The sequence below is a fragment of the Typopeltis vanoorti genome, chromosome 14 (assembly GCF_054136105.1).
Source record: "Typopeltis vanoorti isolate ZY-2024b chromosome 14, IOZ_Tvanoo_1.0, whole genome shotgun sequence".
NCBI lineage: Eukaryota > Metazoa > Arthropoda > Arachnida > Uropygi > Thelyphonidae > Typopeltis > Typopeltis vanoorti.
The window spans coordinates 40,089,432-40,102,925 of NC_143562.1; positions in this window are offsets into that span (position 1 = coordinate 40,089,432).

Here is a 13,494-nt window from a genome sequence, read left to right on the forward strand (position 1 = left end):
CAGAATGGATTTGCCTCCTCCTGCCATGTGCAGAAGTGTCGAGGGGTCTTGCATCTGTGGTCAGACAGTACTGCTTAGCAGTGGTATAGCTGAAGTATTCTCTGTCACAAAATAGGCAATTGTAATAATAATCTATGTACAAAGATGTATTGGGGTTGTTGCCCTAACAAGAACACAACTGCAGTTTAGTGCTTTAGTTAGCACACCTACAGTACAATACATTTGTACTGTAGGTGTGCTAAGGATTTTATATCCCTGCTCTAGAGACCAAACATGAAACTTTTTCAAACCACTAAGCAGGGAGGTGGTGGTCTTACACCATGTGATGAAATTCATCGCCTACCTAAAGACAATTGCAAAACATCCATGCCTATGGTGGGATTTGAACTCGCAGCCTGTTGGTTGGAGAGTGGATGTACTAGCCACTTGGCTAACAGTTCAAATTGTAGTACAATTTCTGGGCAAGGGAATACCCATTTTTCTGCACAGCAAAGTTGGAAAGAATGAACTCAAGGAATATTAATAAAATGGTCGCGTAGGCAGCTGACACCATTGTGAGGCATATTACAAAAATGTGTTAAAGAAATCAAATTAGTGCAATGAGGAGGAATGAGTTGTACATTTTGCATAGCTTGCATCAGACATTTGGAATACAGTTGCACATATACAGATTACATAAAAATATTGATACCTCATGGCCTCCCTAGAATTTATCATGCAAGGGCACTCCAAACTTGAGGAGAGATATGATAGAGCCCTACAAGTTATTAAGGGGTTGTTATAGGATCAATGCTGGAGAGATTCTACAGAAAATAGTGGGAGAACCAGAGGTCGTCCCTGGAAGCTGTATGTATATACATATACAAGGAGGGTGTGAAAACAGGTTTTTTTCATGCAGATTTGTGAATGATTGGAATGCCTTTCCTGAGAGTGTAGTATCTGCAGAGAATTTGAGTGTGTTTAAAGCACAGTATGATGAGCTGTATGTTTGATAAAAGGACTTCCTAGATGAGTGACTCCATGGGGTCTTGGGTAATAATAAAAAAACTCCCAATCTACCATCTACATACTATGCCATCTGCCAACAGTATTTTTGTCTGAATTATGTGTTCTCGGGCTAATTTGCCTATATATATATATATATATATATATAGGATGAAAAACTTTTTTGAAGAAAAAAACCTTTTCTTCCATATGCAATTGGTTAACTCACTTTCAACTGAACAAGTCTACATAGATTTCTTTATTCGTGGAACACTTGTCTTTTCTAATCAAAAGATGCACTGTGCCATCATTCTTCCAACTGTACTATAGATGTGCCTGAAGAATAAGGTTACAGATTATCATCTGAATAAGCTTATTTTGGATATGTGAAAATAGAATATTGGAGACATTGATATTATAGAACAGAGGCAGATATCTTTCATCACATTTTGTGGAAGCTGAGTAAGAGTGGCAAGTGCTAAAACTTACATGTAATAGGAATAGTGAGATGTGAAAAGTAAGTTATGAAGTTCTGTAGACATTTGGAAATAAAGTATGATAATTAACTAAAAAAGTTAGCTGTCAGATTGATGAAAAAAAGACTACCTTGAGAGTACTGATGACATTATCATGTTAATACCCGAACATTTTGAGTTTGCATTCTTTTAAAGTATGGCAGGCAGTGCCTCAATTTGAGTGATCTTTGATATATATTGAGAATGCAATAAATGAAAAGTGACCGACTATAGTAATGAAAATGCTAACTTCTGACCTATATAAAATTTATCTGGTTATAAGAAAATAACCAGATAAAGCAATAGATAATGTTGACCTTATCCATATAAATTACTCATTGATAAGGAAAAGATAAATGGAAGATGGGTGGAGTACTTATCAGATCTATGATAATGGTAACATGTTAGATGATTCACGACACCTTAAGTTAAACGTAATGACAGATACCACTCTACTCACAAGAAAGAAGGTAGAACACCTATGTAATTAAGACTCTTCCTAATAATAAATCCCCTGAGTGTGATAATATTCTGGCTGAGCTGCTGAAAGCTTTGACTGGCAATAACTATTTAGTGGAATCCATTCAGGACATCTATAAAACAATACAATTACTTGAAGTTTTTACAACATCTATCTCTATACCAATTTCAAAGAAAACTAATGCACAAAATTGCGAGGATTACAGAACTGTGAGTCTAATATCCCATGCATCTAAAATTATTTTAACCATTGTTAACAAACAAATTGAAAGAGCTTTAAGTGGTGAATTGAGTGAACAACAAAGGCTTCAGAAGAGGAATGGGAACCGTTAATGCTATCCTGGAATTAAAAATACTAATAGAAAGATCACTTGAAAGAAATAGGAACATTTACATATGCTTCATAGAGTTTCAGAAGGCTTTTGACCAGATAAACCATAATAAAATGCTCAATATATTAGACATAGAAGATTATGTATTTAAGATTATAAAAATGATTTGCACCAAAAAGAAAATGCAGCTGTTTAATGCTGCATTTTCTGTTTGTGAAAATGATTGAAAAACAAAAAAATAGGAATTAGTATCAATGGTATAAAATACAACAATCTTAGATATGCTGATACCATTCTAAAAACAGAAAAAAATTAATAAAATTACTGCAGCTACTAATTAAAGAAGGTAAAGAATTTGGATTAGATATAAATACAAAAAAAGACCAAATTTATGAAGATCTCAAAGATAGCAGATCTGAGCCAGAAATATTCATAAATAATATGAAAATTGAACATACAACAGATTACAAATATTTAGGCACCTGCTTTACTGCAGATGGAAAGCAAGATAAAGAAATAAAAATAAGAACAGCCATAGCTAAAGATGCATTCTGGAAAAATAAAGATCTGCTCAGAAGTTCTGTGAGTATCGAGACAAAGAAAAGAATGATAAGAACATTAGTTTGGCCAATTTTCACATATGGAAGTGAGACCTGGATATTCAAGAAGAGAGTAAGGCAACAGATGATGGCCTTTGAAATGTGGTGCTACAGGAGAGCTCTGAAAATCCCATGGACAGAACATGTAACAAATACATATGTCCTACAGAAAATGAAAACACAGATCTTTATTACAGGAAATGATCCAGAGAAAGATGATATTGGCAGGACATGTACTGAGAGGTTCAGCAAGACAGAGGATACTAACAGTTTTAGAAGGAAAAATTATGGCAAAAGAATCAAGAGGCAAAAAATGAAGGACATGGCTTGAAGATATAAGATCATGGACAGGACCACATGGCTATGCAGAAACAAAAAGGAAAGCCACCAACAGAGAGAACTGGAAGGACATGGTGCTGCACCCTGCTGTACTGAGGAAGCTACATGAAGATCCATATAAATATAGATACTATTCAATGACAAGCAGTTGATATACTGAACATTTATCAATTCTGGTATTTTTGAACACACGAAATGTAACCAATAATGACACATTCAACTTTGATAGTAAAAACCAGGTAAGTAGCCTTCATAGCTCATTTGGCTAACAGATGATGTACAAAGTTTTTTCACTTGGTTATACTATATAAATTAAAGATACCAAAAAAATGACATTCTTGGTTTCATCCAACAAATGGGATACTAAAGCAATTGATGTGAAGCCTCTATATACAAATAGCTCAGTAGTGAAGTGACTTCACTTGCAAACTTTGTTTGCTTGCGTTGATGATTCATAGTAGCGGTTAGGTGTAGAGACAATTGTAGATGTCCTCCCGTGATGAGTCTTCGGACTCCTTGGAGGTATCAGGAATAATAATAAAGGATGAAATTAAGAATATAATTTCTTGGCATCTTTAATTTATAGCAGATGATGCATGTAGTTACAGGGACAGAATGTAATAGATTTATTATTTTCAGGGAGGATAGAGTAGACAGGATGAGGGTACTTATGATAGTAAATGAATTGCAGCCAAGAGGAGTCGATCATACTGATAACAGGTCTTTTGAGTCAATCTGATGTGAGATTCAGGCCAGCATGATAAAATATAAAATTAGTTGCTTCTATAATCCAGAGGTGATGTTGAATACATGCAGCAGTAGATTAATACAATGTGTGCAAGTCAAGTAATTATTATTAGGGACTTCAAACTTTGGAGACATAGGTTGGAAAAAGGAAAGATCACATGCCAGTAAGGAAATAGAATTTATACACTTAATGAGAGAATTACTTGAAGTAGAATGTGATGGAGAAGACTCTGGGTATGAGAGTGTTGGACCTTGTCACAGGATTAGATCTCTCCATATCTAAGGTAGTGACATTGCCTCCGATTGGGGAAAGAGATCATGTGGTCTTGACTTGGGAGGTAGTAAAATGGAAATCCCAGTTAAGGGGTGTGTGTGTGTGTGTGTGTGTGTGTGTATGTATATATATATATATATATATATGTGTGTGTGTGTGTGTGGAACTACAAGGCAGGTGATCTCACACTTAAGAGAAAAGCTTGAAGCAGTACCATGGCATAAAGATTGCAATGGAAGGATGTTCAGAGTGCAAGAGGGATAGTCAAGGGATATCTGGATCTGGAAGAAGCAATATATTATACCCAAGGTTAGCACAGTAAAGTGAGTAGGATATAGATGGATGTATAATATTAAGCAAGAGTTTCAAAAAAAAAAGTTGAGGGTGTGTGTGTGTGTGTGTGTGTATGTATGTATGTATGTATGTATATATATATATATATATACTTAAATAAGGAGGAAGGTGACTGATATGGTAAGGAAGGCAAAATCAGATTATGAGAAGAAATCAGCTTAACAGGCAAATGGAAATTTTTATTTTTTTTATAATTTATTTATGTGGCAAGTAGGAGTAATGATTATGGAATGATAACTTTAATGAGTGTAGATGGCAGAGAGAGAGAGGTAATGGAGGAAGATGGCATAGTTGAGGTACTGAGTAATCATTTTGCAAGTGTATATTCATCCAAGTAAGGATACTGTAATGGAGACTGATATGGAAACAGAGATTGAAGAAGTGGAGATACTGGTTTCCATTGTACAAGTGTGCAGGGGAACTGGCAATGCCTTTGATCAGGCTGTTTAAGTCTCAGATCTGGCAAAGTCCTAAGAGAGAGTGGAAGAAGAGTAAAAAGATTGTTTGTGACAGCAAATTATAGACCAATTAGTATCTCAGGAGTGGTGGTGGTAAAAGTACTGGAAAAGTTGGTCAAAAGAGAATTCAGGAATGGGTGAATAAGAATATACTCTGAGGGACAGCATAGCTTTGTGAAGGGTTGGTCATGTCTTAGTAATATATAATATATAACAGTGACAAATGAGTTAGATAAAGAGAATGGCTACACAATGATACTGTTGGATTTTGCTAATACATTTCACAGGATAACACACGGAACACTGTTACACAAACTGCAACAAATGGAGATATGGATCGATGGGTGGCTGATGATAACAAAAAGTAGTATATATTTATTTAGGAGCAGAAGGCAAGTGACCAGTGGTGTGCTTCAGGGCTATGTGCTTGGACCAGTGCTGTTTAATTTGTATATAAATGATATATAGGAAATAATTTGAAGGAAGATATTCAATTGTTTACTGGTGATGCAAAATTTGGTAGAGTATCAAAGGTGATGTAGAGAGCTTACAGGATATTTTAAATAGGCTGACAGTATGGGCAAAACATAACAGATGTCAATTTAATGTGGAAAGTTATGCATTTTATACAAAGGTTACAAGCTGTGTACCATACTGAGGAAACTGTACTCCAGGAAATTGATGAGGCCAGGGACTCAGGGTGAGTAGAAGATAGAGCATTCAAGTTAAGAGACATATTGCTAAATACCCAGGGTAGCTCAGAGGATTACTTGGTTATTGAATCACACAATAACCAGCAGAGAAAAGCTATCATTTCTCTTTATAAAGCTTTGATATACCACATCTGGATTACTGTGCTCAGTTCACCTGGATTTTTTGAGGATGAGGAAGTGATCTGTGGAGTGTTCCCATATAAGGATAGGCTAATGATTTGTGGATTGCAAAAGTTAGTTGTTAGATGGGGGGGGGGGGAAAGAGGGGATACTTTATTATTACAATGATTCAGTCCTCCATGGAATCATGACTCATCATGGGAGGCCCATCCTAGAAAAGAAAGTATCATACCACTCCTAGAAGTCAATGACTTCGTGCTCTCACCACTATCAAAGCAATGCATTCTACGGTTCAACCACCCCCATGCAAAGAAATCACTCCTAACCCTCTTGCTCACAGCCTCCTTTCATAACTTATAGGGATGGCCCCTTGTCTTTGCTCCACCAAGCAAAAGAACTTCCCAGTGTCAACTCTGTAACCGTCTCTCAACAGTTTAAGTCTCAATCATATCACCTCTCCTTCTATCTACCAAACTCTGCAGTCCACATTTTCTCAGCCTGTCTTCATAACTAACATTGTGCAGTCCTGATACCATCTTTGTTATCCACCTCTGCACAGTTAATTTATCCCATTCAAATTCTTAGGACCAAATTTGAGAATAGTCCAAGTGTAGTCTGATCAGGGCTTTATATACAATGTAATGACAACTCATCTCTGCATGCCAGCATCCTTATTGCAGCAATCCTCTAGGTTACCTTCACCACCTTTGCAATATGTTCCTTGAATTTCAGTTTTCTATCATTCAATACCACCAGATTCCTTTCCTCCCCTACTTTCTCCAACAGAATATGCATCCTCCCATCGATGTATCCCAACTTCAAGACTACATTAAACTGAAAATCTCCCATTCATTTTCCATCAGGTATATCAAAAGCTTTGTGGTATATCAAAGCTTTATAAAGAGAAATGATGGCTTCTCTCTGCTGGTTATTGTGTTCTTCAATAACCAAGTAATCCTCTGAGCTACCCTGGGTATTTAACAATATGCCTCTTAACTTGAATGCTCTATCTTTCCAGTTTATTCAAGTCTTCTCGTAGAGTTACCACATCTGCACTATTACTAATAACCCTTCCCAGCTTCACGTCATCTGCAAACAACTGAATATCCCTCTGCAATCCTGATATAAATGCTAAACAATACAGGTACCAGCACTGAGCCCTGTGGGACCCCTGCATCTTGATATTGCCCCCCCCCCCCCTACACAACTCTCTGATACCTATCAGATAGCCAATCCTGAATCCAGTTCATAACCTGACATCTACACCTGTGTACTGCAACTTAAATATCAGCTTATCATGTGATACCCTGTCAAATGCCTTTGTAAAACCCCCCCAAAAGGCAGAATATGCCTTTCCCTCCATCAACCATTCTTCTCACTTTATTATAAAAGGCAATCATATTACTGAAGAAAAATTGTCCCCTTAACAAATTCATGTTGGCTCTCACAGATAACATTATCCTCATCTACCCAACCCTCTATATGGTCCCACACTAATTTCTGCAAGACCTTAACTACTGATGAAACACAAACTGGTCTATAATTTGACATTACTCTGCTACCACCCTTATGCAATGGCACTATCTTACTCTCCTTCGACTCCTTGGGTACCTTTCCTTTGGCCAGACTTTCATTGAAAAACCAAGTCAATGGAGCTGTCAGTTCTCCCAAAACGCGTGCCGAAATTCCATCCAGTTCTACTGCTTTATTGACATCCAGAGTACTCAGTATTTGAAACACTCTCCTCTTGCACTTCTAAACCTCAAACCTGCCTTATCCCTCTAGTATTAAATTAAAACCTACTTCTCTAGGATGAAATATCCCAATAAAGTGTTCAATGAACAACTCGACTATGTCCTTTGCATCAGTCACTCTATTCTCATTTTTATTCAACAATTTCTCCTCCTACTGGCCACATATATATAGCTAAAAAATTCCCTAGGATTTTCTTTGGATCTCAGGGCCAATCTTTTCCCATATTCAAGTTTTGTCTTCCTTACCATACTAGTCACTCTCCTGACCTGAGTCTTATATTCCTCAAATCTGCTCTCCATCCCTCTCCTTATATCTCTTCCATAACCTCTATTTAACCTGCATTTCCTGTTTGATATTATTTGTCATTCATTTTACACTAAATTGTGTCCTCTTCTTCACTCATGGTACACAGCTTACTATTGCTAATAAATATTCCTTCACAATTTCCCGAGCACTAATGATATCTCAATTCCTTCCTCCATGGAACTGCCCCAAATTGATATCTAAGACTATTATAATCACCTGCCTTATAATTCCACATACATTCTTTTCTCTTTGATACTCCTGCATGTCTAAACCACATGGTCATTCTCTCCAACTAGGGGGCAGAGATGCCATCTGAGTTACAATCAGCTCTTCTGATTCTATTGACCAAATCCAAAACTCTTGAACCTCACTTTCCTCCTACTACATGTTGGCTAAGACATTTGTCCCTCAAGAATTCTAGAAATTCCACTCCTTTATTACCACATGCAGTTTCCTCTTCCCCATTTATACTGCTGTAATCAAAATCTCCCATAACAATCATTCTTCTTGCACTTGCCAAGGCCAACTGCTTAAACATCTCCTGTTCCTCACCCTCTATACTTCCTGGCTTGTAGCAACATCCTACTAAATATCCTGTTTTGCCACACACCATATGCTTTGAAACTATAAGTGCCATTGCTCTCCAAATCCTCCACTGAGAGAACATAAGTCATCACTTATAAGCAGTACTCTACCACCATGTTTTCCCTTCCTCTATCAAAAAATTGTTGTACCCTGTTAATTCTATTCCTGTTAGTATATCATCTTCTGTCAACCATGTCTCAGAGATCCCAATAATTTTCAGACCAGCTGATGCTATCAGCACCACCAATTCATATCCTTTATTCTGAATACTCCTGGCTTTAGTATAAAGAATAAAAAGGTTACTGTTTCTATACCTATCATTATCCCTTCCAGACTCCACTGGATTCAGCATTACCCAATGTATTTACATATTCCCAGAAGAGGTCACCCCTGCTACCATTCACCATGATAATTCTGGTTTCCTTGCATTGACATACCGACTCATTCAGAGAACAGCAATCTCTCGAGGGCTCTCTTTGGACACATTCTATCATACCATTCATTATTCATGCTCTTCATCATCATACCTGGGCAACACATGCACACTATCATCCCTCTCTGAGTCTTCTTCTGTACAACCTCAAGCACAAACCTCAGATCTCTTGTCACCAGATTCACACTACCTCTCAAGTCATTCGTGCCACCCTTTCATCCTGCTTAATTGCCATAGCCACACTTTCTTTTCTCCAGGCAAACACTCCTTAAGCATTCTATCTTGCACATGACAGTCTCCATACATCACACCTCTTACCACTCTGTTCCTTTCTTGCACACCTGCATCCCTCACTCTCTAACACTTTTTTTGTTCCCCAACTTAACTGCTGTCCTGGCATCTCTCTATTTCTGGTTCTAGCACATTTTTCTCATTCCCTCTCTTCTGCTGTTTCTATTCTCTCCTATCATTCCCATAACTCTCACTCCTACTCTGATTCACTTTGCATTCTTTGCTTCCATATGCTTAATCTCTTCTTTCACTTCTCAAATCATTCCACCTCCTCTTTCTGTACATTTATCTCTCTCTCTCTCTGCAAGCTACCCATTCTTGTTGCCATTTAATCCCCCCAACTAAGACCATCTCCGTAAACTTCACAATAATTCAAACTTTCCGCACTCCCCACTTTTATTTTTTCATTTGCATTTCGCTTGTTATTCTCACCCTACAGTACGATAGAAACATTTAAGTTACTTAAAGTCTTTTATAGGCAATTGCTTATCACCTGCTTTGGCTGATTATTTTATGGAGCATTTAGAGGATCAGATTTCTAACAACATTTCTTCTTGACCTTGCATTTGGCTACATTTTGTGAATGATATCTTAGCAATCTACTCTCACTCTGAAACAGAGCTATTTCCATTTCTGGATAAAACAAACTTCTTATATACTTGCATCAAGTTCAACATTGAATGTGAATCTAACAACAATCTTCCCAAACAAAATAGGTATCATCAAAAGCTTTGTGCTCCAAGCACACACAATTTGTTCTTCTGAGTCTCTTCTATTAGAAGAATTAAATAAAATAAAACTTCCTCTATTACTTAATGGATACAGTGAGACTTTGATATAGAAAATATTTCATAATTATCATCCCTCTTCCAGATTGCAAATCTAATGTTAAAAGGATTATCATACTCTACCTTAAAGAAACATATGAAAAAATAGCAAGGACCCTTCAAACCAGCTCAGAAGCTGTCTTTTTTTTACTATATATCAAAGATACATTATCAACTCTATCCTTACTTGGTATTTATCAAATATCCTGTTCTTGTCATCTTTGCTACTTTGGACAGACTAGTTGTTCTACTACTATTAGAATCCCAGAACAACAAGTTTATACAAGATTTTTGGAATCTGAAGGTTCAGACCTTGCTTTTCATGCTACTGACACCAGAACACCAGACAGACTTTACTGAAACTACCAAGATGCTAAACAACAGTGAGTTCAAATATGCTTGTCTATTTTTCAAATTGTGTGAAGTCCTATGCCATCATCTTAATCACACAGATTGTATGCCTACCTGTAAGTTTTGGGAAGTGATTTCTGTTAATTGCTTATAATTTTTTAAAATTAATTATAAGTGTCTGAACTCTGATAGTGCTTCCTCCTACTATATATAGCTGCAACTGAGACACGTGATATTTATATGCATGCTGTATGACTTGTTCTTGTATTCAGAATATAAATATTATTAGTTCTCTTCCATGAATGAAGCTAATGACATATTCAGCAAATATGAGTAATAAACTATTTAGTTTTCTCTTGTGTGTGAAGCTGTTATTTTTTTAAAAAATTATACTAGGTCTAATGTGTATGTTTCTATTAAATGTTTAGTAGAATGCCATTGAAATTTTCATGTTCTTGTCTATTTTCACAGTTTTAGTCCTTTTATTGGTAATTTTCATGTCAAATTTGTATTTGTATTGGCTTAAACTAGAAACAAACATGACTATACGATATGATGAAATAATTTTTTATGAGATTATAATTATTATTATTATTACAGGGAACTCCAGGGAGTCCTTACTCATCGAAGGAGGCCCCAAATCATGTTCATTACAACTATTCGACATTCATACAGTATCTATCATACCTCGCCTTAAACTCATTCACTGTCAACAGCATCCACCACAGACTCTGGCAGCCCATTCCACTCATTCACCACTCTAAAAGTAAAGAACCCAGCTCTAACACCCTTACTAACCACACTTTTGCCCAGTTTCCATGGATGTCCCCCTAGTCCTCCCACAACCACAGTAATTTGAATGACTCAATCATATCCCCCCCCCCTCCTCTGCTTATCAACCAATTTTTGCAATCCACAAATTCTCAACCTGTTCTCATACGGTTCATTCACAGACCTGCTATCATCTTGGTCACTCGCCTCTGGATCCTCTCAACCTCCTCCCCATCAAGAAGAAACCTAGGTGACCAAATCTGGGCACAGTAGTCGAGATGGGGTCTTATCAAGGCTTGATACAGAGGAACAATAACCTGTTTGTCAATGTATTCTTCAGCAACCAAGTGATTTGATGAGCTGATTTGGCCACTTTTGCAATGTGCCCCCTAAACTTCAACTCCTTATCCACCAACACTCCTAAATCTCGTGCCTCATCAATTTCCTGGAGTACAGTTCCACCAATGTAGTAAACTGCTGCTAATCTTTTCACCCCAAAATGTATAACTTTACATTTTGCCACATTAAATTGACATCCATTCTCCTTAGCCCAGACCTCCAATCTATCCAAATCATCCTGCAAAATTTTGACATCATCTGCAAACAAATGAACTGTTCCTCTCAGATCCTTTCCTATATCATTAATGAACAAATTAAACAGCAGTGGTCCAAGAACAGATCCTTGTGGCACACCGCCACTAGTTGCAGGCCATCTTGTGGACTCTACTCCTGAATAAACTGCTTTCTGATATCTCTCCATCAACCACCCACCTATCTATCTCACCAATCCTATATTCATTCCAATATGCTGCTTTTACTGATTAGAATTCTATGTGGTATCCTGTCAAAGGCCTTAGCAAGGTCCAGTAGAATCACTGTAAACCCATTACCCTTATCCAGTTCAGCCGTCACTGTGTTATAATACGTGAGCAAGTTACTGAGGCATGACCTAACCTTCACAAAACCATGCTGTCCCCAATACAGTATCCCATTTTCATCTATCCAATCTTGTATTTTCCTCTTGACTATTTTCTCCAAGACCTTGATAACAATTCCTGTTATGCTGATTGGCCAGTAATTTTCAACAGCAGCCTTGAAACCATCTTTATGCAGCGGAACTATTTTCCCCTCGTTCCGCCCCCTCGGGACTGACCCAGACCCGAGGCTCAAATTAAACAAAATGGTCAAGGGCACTGACAATTCTTTAGCCGTTTCACGTACGACACGAGCTGGTATACCATCCAATCCCACAGATGTATTGACATTGAGGTTCTGTAATAGACTATTTATCTCTACTTCTTTCATCACAATTCGAGTATAAGCTGTTGGTTCTTCCATTCCTGCAATGTCACCACCTAGATGATACTCTTGCAAAGTGCTCGCTCATAATTCCACTATATCGACTGATTCGGTTACCTCCCTACCCTCAGCATTTTTTAAAATCATTCTGCCATGAACATTTATCCTTTTACTTGCAACATATTGAAAAAACTGTTTGGGATTCTCTTTTGCCTGCATGGCCAATTTTCTTTCGTAATCTGCTTTTGCTTTTCTTACCACCCTTGTTACCATCCTGGCCTGAGCTTTATACTGTTCTTGCACCTGCTGGTCACCTTTCTCCTTAAATTCCCTCCACAATTGTTTCTTTTTTTTGAAGCTCAAGCTTAATAGTGTTATTCATCCATTTAACCCTTACTTGATTTATTATTCGGACACTTGGTATACAGTCAACCATTGCCTCCTGCAAACTAAATGGTCAAGTATGACAAGCTTAGCACACTCCTAAGCTTGTCATACTTACCAGCCCGGTAATTCCACACGTACGCTGTCTTAATTGTAAATTCCACTCCTTTAGCCACCTCCCAAGTCATGACCTTATGATCACTCTCACCAATTGGTGGCAACATGGTCATGTTCGTTACAGCCACATTCTCAGATGCAATAACTAAGTCAAGCACTCTCTGTTCCCTAGTATTTTCCACTACATGCTGTCGCAGATAGTTGTCCCTTAATAACCGCATAAAATCCAGTTCCTTCCTCCTTCCAGTCAATGTTACCATAATTGAAATCACCCATAATAATTACCCTCTTTCCACTCATTTCTTCTATTTGCCTATACATACTATCCCCACCGTCTATAGCAGCATCCAATTGTATATTTTGTTCTGCTAGACTATCTCACACCAAATAGCCTCAAATGTGCTCTTTTCTCTATCCTGCAGTTCAACTTCTATACTCCTTGGCTGCAACTCATCAGCTA